This window comes from Mus caroli, chromosome 2 (genome assembly GCF_900094665.2).
Source record: "Mus caroli chromosome 2, CAROLI_EIJ_v1.1, whole genome shotgun sequence".
NCBI lineage: Eukaryota > Metazoa > Chordata > Mammalia > Rodentia > Muridae > Mus > Mus caroli.
Window position 1 is genome coordinate 28,302,874 of NC_034571.1, and position 17,575 is coordinate 28,320,448.

The window sequence follows — 17,575 nt, forward strand, 5'->3', positions numbered from 1 at the left end:
GCACTGCCTCAATCAAGAAAATATACCACAAGCCCACAGGCCAATCTGGTGGGGACACTTTCTCAATTCAGTTTCAACTGCAGTTCCCTCTTCTAAAATGTCTCTAGCCTGTGTCAAGACACAATAACTAGCCAGTACAGAGATTCTTGAGTTTTTTAATAAAATGTGTAAGGGTGCTTTGCCTACATTGTATTGTGTACCACACACATGCCAGATGGCCACAGAAGCTAGAACAGGGTGTCAGATCTACTGATACTACTGATAGAGTTACAGATGGTTGTGAGCCACCATATGGGTGCTGAGAATTAAATCCAGGTCCTCTGCAAGAACAGCCAATGCCTTTAACTGCTGAGCCATCTCTCCAGCCTTTTTTTTTTTTTTTTTTAGATAGTCTTAACTATGTCACCCTGGTTAGCCTTCATCTATGTAGACCCAGACTGGCCTCAAATCACAGAGATTCACCTACCTCTGCCTCCTGAGTGCTGAGACTAAAGGCATACATCACCATGCCCTGCTAAATTTGTCGACATTAATCTGTTTTGTGTAAGTATATGCATATGTGTGGGCAGGCATGCACCAAGGCAGTATGTGGAGGTCAGAGGGCAACTTGCTCAAATTGCTTCTCTTCTTCTACCATGTGAATCCCAAGGATCAGACTCAGATCATCAGACTTGGTAGCCTCTGAGCCGTCTTGCCAGCCCAACAGCTGACTCTTTTAAGAGAATGGACACCTAAATTATGGCACACCCATACAGCAGAACCCTCATGAAAGGGTTAAAAACAAGACAGCTATTACAGTGGGCCATTATGGGATGGTCTGCAGATAAAATGTGTACAATGAAAAAAGTTATTTCTCTATTTTTATATAGGACAATTATCTCTGAAAAGGACCATTAAATTAAAGAGGGTGGGGGTAAAGAGTTAATTTAGGATTATGAGTGAAGGCTGACCAACAAGAATTCTCTTTTCCTTAAGTTTTACAACTGCTAGCCAGGCATGGTGGCACATGCCTTTAATCCCAGCACTTAAGAGGCAGAAGCAGGCGGATTTTTGAGTTTGGGGTCAGCCTGGTCTACAAAGTGAGTTCCAGGACAGCCAGGGCTATACAGAGAAACTCTGTCTCAAAAAACCAAAAAAAAAAAAAAAAAAAAAAGTTTTACAACTGCTTCTACAACAAAATTATAGAAGAAAACTTCCCTAACCTAAAGAAAGAGATGCCTGTGAACAAACAAGAAGCCTACAGAACTCCAAATAGTTTGGACCAGAAAGAAATTCCTCCGGTCACATAATAGTCAAAACATCACCAGACGTGGTGGTTTACGCCTTTAATTCCAGCATCTGGGAGGCAGAGGCAGGTGAATTTATGAGTTTAAGGCCAGCCTGGTCTACAGAGTGAGTTCCAGGACAGCCAGGGCTACACAGAGAAACCCTGTTTTGAAAAAAAAAAAAAAAATCAAAACATCAAATGCACTAAACAAAGAAAGAATATTAAAACCAGTAAGGGAAAAAGGTCAAGTAACATATAAAGGCAGACCTATCAGAATTACACCAGACTTCTCCCCAGAGACTATGAAAGCTAGAAGATCCTGGGCAGATGTCATACAGACCCTAAGAGAACACAAATGCCAGCCCAGGCTACCATATCCAGTAAAACTCTCAATTACCACAGATGGAGAAAACAAGATATTCCATGATAAAACCAAATTTACACAACATCTTTCCACAAATCCAGCCCTACAAAGGATAATAGATGGAAAACATCAACACAAGGAGGGGAACTACACCCTAGAAAAAGCAAGGAAGTAATCTTTCAACAAACACAAAAGAAGATAGCCACACAAACATGATTCCATATCTAACATCAAAAATAACAGGGAGTAACAATCACTTTTCAATGGACTCAACTCTGCAATAAAAAGACATGGACTAATAGACTGGATACGTAATCAGGTCCCAGCATTTTGCTGCATACAGAAAATGCACCTCAGTGACAAAGACAGAAACTACCTTAGAGTAAAGGTTGGAAAACAATTTTCCAAGCAAATGGTCCCAAGAAACAAACTGAAGTAGCCATTCTAATATCGAACAAAATTAACTCAATAGAAACAGATGTATAAGCCGGGCAGTGGTAGTGCATGCCTTTAATCCCAGCACTTGGGGACAGAGCCAGGCGGATTTCTGAGTTTGAGGCCAGCCTGGTCTACAAACTGAGTTCCAGGATAGCCAGGGCTACAGAAAGAAACCCTGTCTCAAATAAATAAATAAATAAATAAATAAATACAAAAAAGAATGCATGTTGAGGGGCTGGTGAGATGGCTCCATGGGTAAGAGCGCTGACTGCTCTTCTAAAGGTCCTGAGTTCAAATCCCAACAACCACCCATAATGAGATCGGACGCCCTCTTCTGGTGTGTCTGAAGACAGATACAGGGTACTTATTTATAATAATAAAATAAATCTTTGGGCTGGAGCGGGCGGAGAATGACTGGAGCAAGCAAAGGTCCTAAAATTCAATTCCCAACAACCACATGAAGGCTCACAACCATCTGTACAGCTACAGTGTGCTCATATACATAAAAAACAATGCATGTTGAATCTTATCAAAGACTTTCTTCTGCTTCCACTGAGATGATCACATGATTCTTGTATTTTTTTTGTCCATGTATTTGGTTTATTACATTTATTTCTTACATATGTTAAAAAATGAAATAAGATTTATGAATAAACAAACAAACAAACAAACCCAACTGCTTCTACATTTCTTCTATCACATGGGTCCCAGGGAGTTAACTGACATAAGGCTTAGCAGCAAGTATCTTTATCCACTGAGCCATCTTGCTGGGTCCTGGAAGATTTAGTTTCACTGAATCTTTTTTTCTATCTTGCAAAAAGAAAAGCTGGACCTGAATGAGGCTCATATACAAACACCCATAAATATTTAAAAGGACCTGCAAGGCCAGAGAGGTAGTCAGCCTGGCTAAGGCTTCCTAATGCCGGCAGAGAAAGCTGAAGAGTGCTGTAGTGGCTGCTGTCTCCATGGATGCACACAAAACTTTCAAAGAAAGTTTTCTGCAATGACAAATATAAAGGTCTTTGGATTGTAGGCTGAAATCCAGCCATCACCTACCGCCCTGAGACCTTACATTACTTTAGTAGTATATGCTTTATAAAAATAAAAATCGTCAGGGGGTGCCACTGCATGCCTCTAATCCCAGGACTGAGTCTAGGGCCTCTGGTAACAAGGGCTCTATCGCTGAGTTCTTTGGAAAGCACTTATTTTTTCAAGACAGGGTTTCTCTGTGTAGCCCCAATTGCCCTGGAACTCGCTCTGTAGACTGGCTGGCCTCAAACTTACAGAGATCCACCTGCCTTTGCCTCCCAAATGCTGGGATTAAAGGTGTGGGACATCACTGCCCGATGCAAGAACTTAAAAACAAAACAAAACAAAAAAACCTCAACTTTTTCATTTTTGGAAGGGGTTTCTAAGTTGCTCAGGCTGCCCTTGAACCCATTCTATACCAGTCAAGCCTTAAACTCTTGGTCCTCTTGCTATACCCCACAAGAAGCTGAATTTATAGATCTTTGTCAACAGGCCCATCTCTGATTCGAGATTCTTATGTGCAAAATGAGACAGTAATAGAACATTTTTTGTTACTTTGGGCCAGTCTAGAGTCAAGACCCCTAAATAAACACATCAATCATATATCATACACACACACACACACACACACACACACACGTATAGTACTGGGGACTGAATTCAGGGCAAAGGCACATCCTTAGCCTAACAAGTCCATCCTTTCATAAACCTGAACACTGTTTAGCCACAGAGAGGCTGAAGAAATGAAGGAGAAAGTGCTGTCTGGGGTTTCCACTACAAAACCCACTTATGTAGGTGTTGGCTGTAATTGAATAGATTTCTCCATACCACGGAGCTGAGTTACAAACACTAGGGCTTCCAGCCAGGACAGGGTATCAAGGAACTGATTCACACCTTCCTGTGTGTAGCTAGAAAAAAACTCAGAACACATGAAGTAATGTTTTCAAGCCACTGAACAGGCACAAAGGGCCCCACTTCCTGAGGAATGTGTATGGATGAGGCAATTCCTAGCACTGCCATAGCTTCCTGCTGCAAGTTCCCAGGCTCTCATGAAGAGGAAGGGCTTGAACAGAGCTGGGCAACCTCCCAGTCTGAAAGAGACTGCTACCAGGGCAGTCTGAGTATTCAGAGCAGGGTACCAAAGAGGAGACAGTTGCAGAGCTGCAGAGCATCCCCTAGGAGTCACAACACATCGCTGAGTTCACAGAGATGGTCCCGACCTCCCAGCCCGGGTGAAAACCTCACCACACAGAGTTTAGGGAATAGCACTCACGGGGATCTAGCTTCATTCATGGGCAAAGTCATTAGACTGTACCTATCAAAGTAAGCCCTCTGATATTCAATAATCTGGGTGTTTCAAATAATCGCACCCAGACTAACACTCAAGAGTATTTATAGGAATACAAAGTTAGCTGGCATTCAATGGGGCAAAATCCAGAGCCAGGCCTACTTGGCTATAGTTTCAGTTACTCAGTGGCTGAAATAGGAAGATCAAACATTCAAGAACAGTCTCAGTGACCTTAGCCTTCACTGTAAGTCAGGAAAGGGCAAACCAAACACAAAGGAATAAATTAGGCCAGGAAGCCACAACTCTCTCCCTTCGCTTGCACAGGCCAGGATCATGGAGCTGTGGTTTACCAAGTGCTCTGTGTTCAATGCTTCCATCTCTGAAGCATATCTCTCATTTCTTATGCCACACCATCTAAATCAGAGCTCTGAGGAGATCACTGGTTTCATGTGGGTGACTTGTCAACTACAACTCTAAGTCTGCTTCCTCAGCTTCTTGGGTATGAGACCCACCCCCCTCCAGAACAGGGCTGGCACAGTCAGTTTCCTATACCTGCCACCTGGGCACAAGAGCAGCTCATTCAAAAGAGGGTGGTCATCTGCAGGAGCAACCTAGAAAACAGCCTGAATGAGTGAAAGCCTGTTAGAAAGAGACACTAAGCCAGGCGGTGGTGGCACAGGCCTTTAATCCCAGCACTTGGGAGGCAGAGGCAGGCGGATTTCTGAGTTCGAGGCCAGCCTGGTCTACAAAGTGAGTTCCAGGACAGCCAGGGCNCAGCACTTGGGAGGCAGAGGCAGGCGGATTTCTGAGTTCGAGGCCAGCCTGGTCTACAAAGTGAGTTCCAGGACAGCCAGGGCTACACAGGGAAACCCTGTCTCGAAAAACCAAAAGGAAAGAAAAAAGAGAGAAAGAGAGAGAGACACTAAGGGAATAAATGGACCTAGTGGTAGTGCAGTGGCTTATTGCAAATCCCCGGAGAAACTGTGCAGGGTAGAATGTGCTAGCACATCACACAGGACACCTGTGGAAGGCCGTGCAGTCTCCAAGCACCATGGTGTTTGCACCCATGCTGGCAATGCCCACCTCAGTCTCCAGGTCTCGGCTACCTCCTTAATTTTTTTTTAAAGATTTATTTATTATATGTAAGTACAGTGGAGCTGTCTTCAGACTCACCAGAAGAAGGCATCAGATGTCATTACAGATGGTTGTGAGCCACCATGTGGTTGCTGAGATTTGAACTCAGGACCTTCAGAAGAGCTCAGTGCTCTTAGCCATTGAGCTATCTCTCCAGCCTTTCTCTCTCTCTTCTCTCCGCCCCCCGCCCTCTCTCACACACATACACATCTAACTACATACTACTCCTCTTGTATTATCTTCACCTTTGCCTGACATTCAGAATGGGTGTTGTCAGAGGGAAGACTATCAACACTTCTTAATGAAATAGTGAAGCCAGACCTTCATTTGACAGAAAGCCAGCTTGATTTGGGTGACTGGTTTCATAATGAGGACTGGTTATGCCAATGAGGTCAGAGGAAGGGCCTTGTCCACCAGCTAAATGGGTTAAACCTGAAGCTCTAGGTCAGTGGTTTTCAACCTTTAATACAGTTCCTCATGTTGTAGTGACCACCAACCATAAGTTACTTCGTTGCTACTTCATAAATGTAATTTTGCTACTGTTATGAACCTTAATGTAAATATCTGAAATGTAGAATATTTGATACGCAACCCCCTGTGAAATGATCTTTCAACTCCTCTCCAAAGGAGTTTTGACCCACAGGTTGAGAACCACTGCTCTAAGGTTTTTACCAAAACCAGAATTGAAACCAACAAACAAAAGATGCAAAATGTGCAAAGAGCCAGCTGCACGAGCTCAAAGCCACGTGGTCATGATTTACTATTATTTCAGAGGCACAACTGCCTAGGCTCAAATCAATCAACCAGCTAATTCAATTGAGTTCCTCCCTAAGCCACCGACGTGAGCCAGAATTCCGGGATGTAAGGCAGAGTGAACAGACTGGACCCTCCTGCCAGTGACTCAGCCTTCAAATTGGAGACTGAGGAACCAGCACTTGTCCCCCTAATGGTGGCAGTGGTGAAAAGCCTGGACTCCCCTAACCTGCATCTGAGGACAAAACCCTGGAAACTCCTGATTGTGGCAGAGAACAAGAAGTCTACACAGCAGTCTCTTTGAATGGCTGGCTCCTGCTGGGGAAAAGCCAGTCCCCATCGAGGGCCCTCGTTCAAGGTGAATGCCTTTTAACAAAGATGTCTTTTTCTCTTCTCTTAGGAGAAAAAAAAAAGTTTTCTTACAATTACAGTCCTTAAAATCACAAAAGCAATTTTAAGCACAGGACTCTTGAGCCCTAACTAGGACAAGAACGAAGCCATTCTGCACTGGAACACATCATAATCTATGTTTTCCCAAGACCATGGCTCTCATTCAGATTAGATTATCTGTCCTGTGGATTGTATTTCTGAAGAGAATGCAGATATAAACAGAGACCAGCATGTAAAAACTCACTTGCCTAAAATGATCAAAACATTCTCATCTACACCCCTCTGACTTGCCAAGTGTCCTCGAGGACTCTAACCTTCCCCTCTCCTTTCTCTTATGGCAAGAGACAAACCTGCAGACTCACTGGTACAGTATTTGCCGCTTTACACAAGGCTCTGTGACTTGATCTCTAGAGCTGCCAAAAACAATGTTTTTGGTTTCTCAAAAACTGACTTGGGATCAAGCTAGATCAGGTTGTGCCACCTGCAGCCCCAGCACATGGGAGACAGAGGCAGGAGGGTTATTTGAGCCCAGATATTTCAGCCAACAGGAATAACACAGCAGAGTCAAACAAAACCATCTCAACTTTCCAAGACAGCCTGTGGGGCACTGTTCAAGACTGTAGCTCAAGAGCAAGAATAGCCCAGCCACGCTGGCACAGCACTGAGAAGACAAAGGCAGGCCGATCTCTGTGTATCCAATGCCAAGCATAATAAATGCTGAGATTCTGTCAAAAGTAAACAAATAGCAGGAAGGACAATCCACTCAGAGACAGCCTTTTACAGACAGCAGAGCTGTTAAGGGTAGTTGGGAAGAATTCTAAGAATGGCTGGTTTGAACTAGACCAGCTTTTGGAAACAATTAGAAATAGACTTACTTATGGAATTATTTACTTCTTATCCTATTTCCTTTTCTATAAGCTAAGGTGAAGAAACTCTAGTAAACAAAATACAACTATAATGTGAAAGACAAATGGGTAAAAAAATGAACTGTGTCCCAGTGTGTTTCTATGGAGTGCTACAAGAATCTCCCTCCAGCACCTCCACAGAACCCCGGACAAGCCATTTAACCTCCTTGGTAAGCACAGTGTGGAGGCTGAACTGCACACTTGAATGTGTTCCAGACCTAATATCCTATGGGTTCAAAGTCCACCAGAAGGTAACATTAGCAGTAGGCACAGATGGCTGTGAACAACTATAATCCCCATGCTTGGTGGGGGTGGAGACAGGAGGAGCCGGAGTTCTGGCAGCCTGGGCTACATAGTGAGAGCACTACATACATACATACATACATACATACATACAGCGAGATGGTGGTGGTGGCAGCAGGGGTACACGCCTTTCGTCCCAGCACTCAGAGGCAGAGGCAGGCAAATATGAGTTTGAGGCCAGTCTGGTCTACAAAGTAAGTTCTAGGACAGCCAAGGCTATACAGAGAAACCCTGTCCCCTCCAAACAACAGCAGCAACAGCAACAAAAATCTAAATAGCTACCTACAAATAAATATACATGATACTAACCAAAAGCAAAAGCAATGTTTCATCACGTAGAGATGAGCCAAGCGTCAAGAGGATTTAGGAATCCACTCTCACTAGTTTCATCCAACAGAACGATTCAAGCATGTCACACAACTGATCTAAACTCCTCTCTTGGGCTAGGGTGAGGCTCAGTGTAAGAACATTGGTCTGACTGTGCAAGGCCCAAGGTTTGATTCCCCAGCAAGGCGCAAACCCAGAATGAACCTCCTCTACTGTTTTCACCACTGGCACTTCAATAGCTTCAGAATGTCCTCAAGCAGCTAGGGTTTGGGTTTTAGTAAGACTCTAACTTTGCGGTGGAGGGAAGCTGGAGAGGTGGATGGGACAATGAGGAAAGCTGAGGCACCAACTGGATCAGGGACACCTCTTTCTCCATTGCTCCAGCAGAGAATGAGCCATGATTCACCTACTTCCTGAAAACCCAGACAAGGGGGAGAAGACATCAGGCAGGTCCTGTAGGCCTGCCTGCCTTATGCACTTATTGAAGAAAACAGGTCTTCAGTACAATGCCGTGTTTTCTGTGTCTTGTCAGGTTTCTTCTGTCTTATACATTGGAGCTGCCGTTACTCCTCGAGGTGCTTCAACAAGTGCAGGAGCCTTAAGTGCTGAGCTAAATTATGCACACACATGTCAATGTCAGAAGCTGAAAGCAACACTGTAAAGTTCTTCATCTGTTCTCATACTAGTGAGTAGCCTTGAACTTGCAATTCCACCTCCTGAGTGCTGGGGTCACTGGAACATTGCTCAGCATGTCCCATAGAAGGAAAGAGATTGTGTACTGGACTACACTGGGCAGAACCAAAATAATGGGTTCTGGGACTGATTGGCCCAACTTCTAGGCCTCAGATTCATACATGTAAAATAGTGCTGACAGGTAAAACTTTCCAAGGTTTTAACTAAGTTCTGTCAAAGTCATCTTTGAAATTGAGCAATATTGCCATGGCTAATAAGATAGCAAAAGGTGTATAGGGTCAGTGTTGTGAGGGTCTGTGTCCCAAGAAACATTTGGACTAAACATGTACATTTATAAACAGTAATGCTAATACTTCAGGGTTTCTTCACTTGAACTTTCCAATGTTCACAAGCCCAGGCTTCTCAGAACCCTGATCTGCTTCCAAACTGCTTCAGTTTGTAGATGAGCCTGTTCTGACTGCCATATTCCCTTTATTACCGATAGCCGACTAGACCTTTCACTCCTCACCTCAGTAAACTGGAGGCTGATGCACATTTAACCAATTTGAGGCATTATGTTTTTAAACAATCAGTGGGAGGAAAGCTACCTGGTATAGATCAGACCCAATATGGAGGCACACCTACAGCTCCTGCTATTGGGAATGTCGAGGACAATTGCCTAGGCTACAGAATAATTTAAAGGTCAGTCTGGGCAACTCAGTAGAACCCAATCTGATACCCCCTTCTAACCTCTACAGGTACCAGGTACATGATGCACACACATACGTATATGTATGCAAGCAAACATTCACACACAGAAAATAAAAGTCTTTAAAAAATATAATTTTTAACATAAAAAACAACAAACCTGGAGGCCAGCTGACCAGTGGTGGCATACAACTTTACTTGAAGCACTCAGGAAGGAGAGGTGGGCAGACCTCTGAGTTCCAGGCCAGCCTGGTCTTCAGAGCAAGTAGCCAGGGCTACAGAGAAACCCTGTTTCGAAAAAAAATCAGAGGCTATTGGAGGATCCCTGATTTCCCTAGAGACATGGTAGAGTCAGGACTTAATGCCTGTTGCTCCAAAGCCTGCTTTTTCCACCCCATCATGCAGCACTAAAACTAGTCTCGAAGCAGGCCACCTGAGGTAAGACCAGGAACAAAGGTGGTGTTCAAAACCTTGAGACTTTCTGTGATAAGGCGGGGAGTTTCTCTGATCTCCCAGACCTCTTATCAGGGAAGGCCTCGGCAGGTGTCACAGCATGACATCTGCAAGCTTCCAGGTGGCCAGAATGAAATGGGAGCATGGCAGCTGGGTGAAGAGACAAAACCTGATTGCTGTTTGGACACAAACTAGAGTTACCTGGGAAGAGGGAACTTCAAACTGAGAGGTTTTCTTTAATTGCTAATTTATACAATGGGGCAGTGCCATCTCTAGGCAGGAGGGCCTAGGATGCATAAAAAAAAAGTAGGTGAACAAGCTACAGGAAGAAGTCCAGTAAGCCTCTGTGGTCTCTGCTTCAGGTTTTGCCTCTAGGTTCCTGACCTGATGTCCAGGACTGTATCATGAAGCATAAACCAAATAAATCCTCCTGTCCCCCAAGTTGGTTTCAGTCAGCAATTTCACAACAACAGAAAGCAACTGGAATATACACACATACATATATACACACACACACATTTATGTGTGTATATATACATATATGTCACACACACACACACACACACACACCACCTTCTGAAATGAGAGCCTTAAATTGCCATACTGATAAAATGGTTCTTGGAAAAGGTGGACCTCCTTCTGCTCATGTCATAGTTAGCAAACAAGCTATAGAAACTTCTGAGTTCAGATCATATACCATACAAATCGCCTATTTAAAGTGTATAGTTGGGAGCTACAGTGGCTTGGCTGTTAGCTGTTAGAGTGCTTGCCAATGGTGCACGAAGTCCTGGGTTTACTCCCCAGCACTGAACCGGGTGTGGTGACACACTTCTGTCCTCCTAGTACAGTGGAGGTTGGAAGTTGAAAAGGTCAAGGTATTCACTAGCTACAGGCTAAATTCAAGGTCAATCTGGGGTCTACCAGAGAACCTTTTGAAATAACGTGATCTTCAGTATCTTTTGTAGGTATGCTCATCATCTGTAGTGAGGATTATGGCTTCTTAACAACCCAGTTATGTTACCTATGTTGTTTTAATCCTGGGAGTGGGATAAGGGCTACTTCAGATTGTCCAGAGCTGCTATGATTTCTCTCATGCTCTAGGAGGTGTGTGGCATGTGCCGCTGCAGAGTTTTAACATTTCGAATTCTGGGGACTTGAGAGGGTATAAATGCCAGAGCCCTGAGAGGAGTAGGGCATAGGCAGGCAGGGTACACACACACACACATGACCCTTCCCTACTACCCCCACCTCCCTGCTGTTGGTTCCCCTTGCTGCAGGTTTGCTGGATTGCTGGCTGGAGATATCCTGACATCAAAAATTAACTTGCCCCTAATCAGCAGTAGTCTAAAGGGATCTACATCACTCTGCCTTCTAACCTTCTTTCTCAGCTCCCTCATGGTGGGATGGCTGGAAGGGACTGGGGTGGAGAAGAGTGGTAGGTGAACCCAATAAAGTAGCCAAAAAGTATGGCTACAACAGTTATCTTTTACCTGAAAACATTTGTTTTATCATTCAGGAAACCCTTCCACCCTTCCTTCCACATTTCTCTCTCTCCCTCAGATTAGGACACCAGTAAGCTACTTTCTATCTCTATGGATACCCCTACTCTGGATTTTATGTAGACAGGCCATAAAACATATGTTCTTCTGTGACTGGCTTCTTTTGTCTTTGCTGAGTCCTGGCAAACACTGTACTATTAATCCCCAGGAAGCCATACACTGTACATAAGGTGTATTATGTGAGATGTGAATGCTAACACCTCCAGCTTTTAGCAGGAACAGCAGAGACCATGGGAAGATAACAGCAAGTTTCCCAATTGCCTGTGTGTACTGAAGGCAGAGGTCAACAAGGTCTCCATACTATGTAGCCCAAGCTAGTTTCAAACTTGCAATTTTCCTGCCTCTGCCTCCTAAATCCTGGGGTTACAGGTTTATACCACCATGCCTGATGGTTTTCAAATTAATTTTTTTAGCCAGTGTTCAAAATAATGGGTTTCATTTTGATTTTTTTTTTCCTCTTGGTTTTCAGGGCTTCTCTGTTTAGCCCTTGCTGTCCTGGAACTCGTTCTGTAGATTACGATGGCCTCGCCTGCCTCTGCCTCCTGAGTGCTGGGATGAAAGGCATACACCACCACAGCCTGGCTCATCTTGACGCTTTCATATAAGGAAGGATATTGGCTTCTGGATTCCTAAAGAGCTCCTGTTCTGTTCTTGAAGGCACTTTTCAGCACATGAGTAGCTGATACAAGATGACTGGTCTCAGATCACAAAGAACTAACATAATCCAGGTTTTTTTTAAATCTTTTTTTTTTTTTTTTTTTTTAAAGATTTATTTATTGATTATATGTAAGTTCACTGTAGCTGTCTTCAGACACACCAGAAGAGGGAGTCAGATCTTGTTACGGATGGTTGTAAGCCACCATGTGGTTGCTGGGATTTGAACTCCGGACCTTCAGAAGAGCAATCGGGTGCTCTTATCCACTGAGCCATCTCACCAGCCCCATAATCCAGGTTTTAAGTTGGATAATGACCATCCGTGGAGGAGGATGCCACAAGGAGAATCCTACTTCAAGTGGTAAGCTGGACAGTCACTGCAAGCCTTGGTGGACAGTGACTCTTTCAAATCCAGTTCTTGGGAGGAAGTGGCAATGGCAGAGGCAGATAGATGTCTGTGAGTTCAAGGCCAACCTGGTCTGCATAGTGAGTTCCATCACAACCATGGCTACAGAGAGTAACCATGTCTTGAAAGAAAAAGAAATAAATAAGGAAAAAAAAACAAAAAAAACAAAACCAAAAACCCAGTTCTAATGGGAACTGGTTAAAGTCTATGCACTTAGTGTAATGAGATCAGCTTTGCAGCAATACAGTTTTGTCCACTGACTTTACCCACAGCTGTATTTAGCTGGGCTATAAATGAATTCCAGCAGGGATCTGTTTGCTTCATTCGCATGTGATTTCTGGGAGAGTTCAACAATCAGTGACTCTCTGAACATCAAAGGAATGCAGCAGTGAAGCTCCACTTCAGACAGATGAGGGAGGAGTAGTCCTGCTCATTACTTTGGCCCCTCTTTTCAAGTAACAGCTTTGGGGGTATTTTGGAGACAAGGGCTCGATTCACTTCAGGCTAGCCTTTTCTGTTAGCTTCCCCAGTGCCACTATGCACGGTTTCAAATATTTATCCACTTTTCAAATTGGCCCCATGATCATGAATGAGCCAATAACCAATTTGACAACAATATAGCAGAATCAATTTAATAAATATACTCAGTCTAATCTTTTCCTAATGGGCCATTACATTATTCCCAATGATGTCTATCCTCTCCCTTCCCAAGACAAAAGGTTCTTCCTTAGCTGGCATAAAGTTCACACCTGTAACCCTAAAACTCTGAGGCTGAGGCAGGAGAATAAATACAAGTTCCAAGCCAGTCAGAGTTATGAGATCCTATCTCAGCCTAGAAGGGGTTTAGGGGGAGATTAAAGCTGTTATCTCAATTGGTAGAGTGTTTGCCTAACATGCACAAAGTCCTGGACCAGGCAAGTGGCACATACCTGTGATCCCAGCACTCAAGAGACAAAAGGAAGCCGGGCGATGGTGGCACATGCCTTTAATCCCAGCACTCGGGAGGCAGAGGCAGGTGGATTTCTGAGTTCGAGGCCAGCCTGGTCTACAAAGTGAGTTCCAGGACAGTCAGAGCTACATAGAGAAACCCTGTCTTGAAAAAAACCAAAAAATAAACAAAAGGATCCGAATTTCTAAAGTTAGTCTCAGCAACATAGCAAATTCAAGCCCAACCTGGGCTAAGTGAAACACTTTCTCAAAAAATAAGTGTTTTCTTCTATAGACAAGGCCATCTTATCTAAATCTGTCTGGTTTTGGCCAACACGAAAAAGGTAAGAAGTTTAGAGACGTTGTCTGATTGAATAATACCAACTCAACATTAACAATCATTTGATGATTTCAAGTCAACAGAGACTGCCTCAAGTGTATATTGCTAAGGTCAAGGAAAGAGCAAGGGCAGGGTGGGCTCTTTCTTGACAGGACGATTGTGGGATGGCCTTAAAGCTGTACTTTAGAAGCAACACAGCCGGGCGGTGGTGGCGCACGCCTTTAATCCCAGCACTTGGGAGGCAGAGGCAGGTGGATTTCTGAGTTCGAGGCCAGCCTGGTCTACAAAGTGAGTTCCAGGACAGCCAGAGCTATACAGAGAAACCCTGTCTCGAAAAAAACCAAAAAAAAATAGAAGCAACACATGTGGTTCTGAAAGGACTGGGGATTTGGCTCAGTGGAACACCACTTGTTTAGATTGTACAAGACCCTGGGTTTGACCTTGCCAGCACTGTAGAAACAAGAGAGGAAGAGGGGGAACATCTCATCTTTCTCGAGTTCTCCCCAAAAGCCAGGTTTGGATCTCACTTCATTAAAGATGACTGGACTTGTGTCTTGCAGTATTTGGCAAGCTGGGGTTGAACTCTTGGAATCAATTTAAACCATCTTCCTGTCCCACCCACTCTCCTAACCCCAAGCTGCAACTACAGGCACATCTCACCACTAAAGGCATCACCATTTTGGATGGCTTTTTCTTCCCTTGTAAAATGATGTAAAATCATGTTACTGCCATGTTTGTTTTTGTAGGATTCAAACTGTGCACACAAGTCTCTAGATTAGCAAGCTTAACACAGCATCTGGAATGTTCTCCTACATGAAACCCTTCCCCGGGTGAGAGCCTACAAGTCTAACTAGAAAACACAACTGCTTATAGGTAACACAGACTGCTTGCTTTCTTTCTTCCTCTGCTTGGCTGCCAAGTCCTAACCTATGTTTTAAAACATAGATTTTGTTTGGTCACATGAAAATGCCCAAAATAGTCAATGCTATAATTAGCCCAAGCTGAGTCTCATCTCCTAAAGTCACTACCGGTGTCGTCATGTTTTATTCTTTCTTTAGAAAACCCTCCCCTTCCTTTTGTCCCAAGACAGGCTTCCTACTCAAATGCCCCTTACAAAGAAAATCTCCCTGGCTGACTGCCATGGATTTCTCTGCCCATTTCCATTTTAAGTAATTTTTCTGTCTGTCTCTTCTAGAACAAAGGCAGAAGAAGGCAAAACTTGCTGGTTTATTTTTAAAGAAAACTTCACTTCAAGCTGTTATAAGCTAGCAAGAGGCTTTATGCAGTCACATGATTCCAGTAGACTGCATCTGCTGCTAAGGGCTCACGGATGTTCCTGTGAAAACCTTACCTCAGCCCAGTCTCCCATGAGCCACAGGCTTCCAACTGAACAGTGATTGTCAAGGCTTTCTGCACAGCAGGCACCCACTTCTACCCAGAGGGCGCCCCCAAGTCTTTTGGCTCTTACCAGTTATGTAAAAACAGCAGTGCTGCCTTTTTCTAGAGGCAGCTAATAGTGATGAATTCAACAGGAAGTGGTGGTGTGTGTGTGTGTACGCATGGGGTAGGCTGTCTAGCTGCAGCCTAGTTATTTACAGAAAGGAACATTTTTTCCTTGTTTAAATGTCTATAAAACATAATTTCTAATCTTTCTTAAAGCTGTACAACTATTTAAGTTGTACAAAAGCTGGAAAAAGAGGGGAAGGGAAGTGATTATGAACAAAGTGTATGAAGTGTATAAGAAGACGCCATAATGACACACATTACTTTGTATGCTAACTTACTAAAAAAAAAAAAAAAAAATTAAGTTAGGAGAGCTGAGTTAATAGTAAATCCATACTTCAAATGGACTTTTTTTTTAAAAATTTTTTTAGGATATTCCTCTCTTAGATCCCTTCCTACTCTTGGGGGTTCTGACTTCTCAATAAATCTATGTTCTTTACAAAAAAGTTTCATGTCACAGAACTTAGGTCAGTCAAGATGTCAAAAGGTTGTGGAGTCAAGTGACCACAGAGTTATGCTCCTTTAGGGTAACCAAAAGGTTTTCTTTACCTGGGGGTGGTTCATAGCAACACTCCCAGGGTGGAGGGTGGGTAGGGCGACAGACCGGACTCTGAGGTAGGAGGATGGCTGTGTGAGATTGAGGCCAGCCAAGGCTTCCTCCTGAGATCTGGGCCTGAGCTACAGAGCAAGAAAATGGCTCAAACAGGTTCTCTCTTAGCACCAGAGATGGCCACTTTCTCCTTATTTGCCTTTAGTCAAAAATCATTACAAAAAAGAAAATGGATTAGGATCAATACTAGATGTGCTATGAATTGCCAGAACACTGTGACTCCCATGGAGTCACAAAGCTAGGGATAGAACATGGAATACACAGCCAGCTGTCCTCAATGTACCTGGCACCACAGAAAATTGTGGTGAGAGCAAAAAGGTTCACCTGGCCCCACAAGGCTTCACTGAGCCCTCAGGCACACATCCTCTGAATTTAGCTATCCTAGCTTCAAAAAATGATTCACACTGGGTGAAGTGGTACACAGCTTTAAATCCTAGCACTAGGGAAATGAAAGCAGGCATATCTCTATGAGTCTGAGGCCACCCTGGTCTATCTACAGTGACACTGTGTTCTAGGACAGCCAGAACTACATAGTCAGACCCAAGCTCAAAAAACAACAAAAATATAGCTGTGGTGGCGCACGTCTTTTATCCCAGCACTTGGGAGGCAGAGGCAGGTGGATTTCTGAGTTCAAGGCCAGCCTGGTCTACAGAGTGAGTTCCAGGACAGCCAGGGCTACACAGAGAAACCCTGTCTGGGGGAAGGGGGGCAATCCAAAAATAAATAAATAAATAAATAAAACCAGACAGAAAAAATGACTTATTCGTTAGACATATATGGGGAACTATCCAGCTCATAACACTATTCTATATAAAACTATACTTTCTTTTTCTCTCTTTCTCTCCCCCTCCTCCTCCTTTTCTTTTTTTCTTTCTCTCTCTCTCTCTTTCTCTTTTTTTTGGTGTTTTGAGACAGGGTTTCTCTGTGTAGACATGTAGACCAGGCTGAGCTCGAACTTTCAGAGATCCACCTGCTTCTGCCTCCTGGGTACTGAGATTAAAGTCCACTGTCACCACCACCCAATTAAAACTAGCTTTTTTAAAACAGGATTTTTTTTTTTTTTTGGTTTTGTTTTTAAGCTAAGAGAACTGTGAGTCCAAGGCCAGCCTGGCTACAGAGAGAACCCTTATCTTTAAATCTCTGGGCTTACCCCAAGGATTCTGCTTTGCTTGGTGCTGTCCTTGGGCTTCCTATGCTGATACTAAGTAGGTTAAATACCTTGGATGCTGATCCAAGATTATCTTGGACATGACACTTTATGTGGCCACCTAAGTAACAAACTGGCATAATTCACTGCCACCTTACCAGGTTTTCTTCATATTTGGCTATGAAATTTGTAATTACTGTACATACAAATGAACCAAATACTAACTTTGGCCACAAACTGGTTATCAGGCAAACTGCTCATTAGAATCACCCCAGATTGTAAGCCAGTCTATGCCACAATAATGAAACACTTGGTAAAGGGAAGCCACAGTTAAAGTCAAACTGAAAAACCAACATGAAACAGAAAGGGAAGAAAAAGCCACTGCTCAGGGCTTCTTG

The 17,575-nt window shown here is 43.6% G+C and overlaps 1 protein-coding gene across 2 annotated transcripts in view; it reads right to left on the reverse strand.

Annotated features, from left to right (window-relative positions):
• Slc25a25 (solute carrier family 25 member 25) overlaps positions 1-17,575 on the reverse strand; it is a 37,595-nt gene that overhangs the window by 18,551 nt on the left and 1,469 nt on the right. The window lies entirely within an intron of this gene.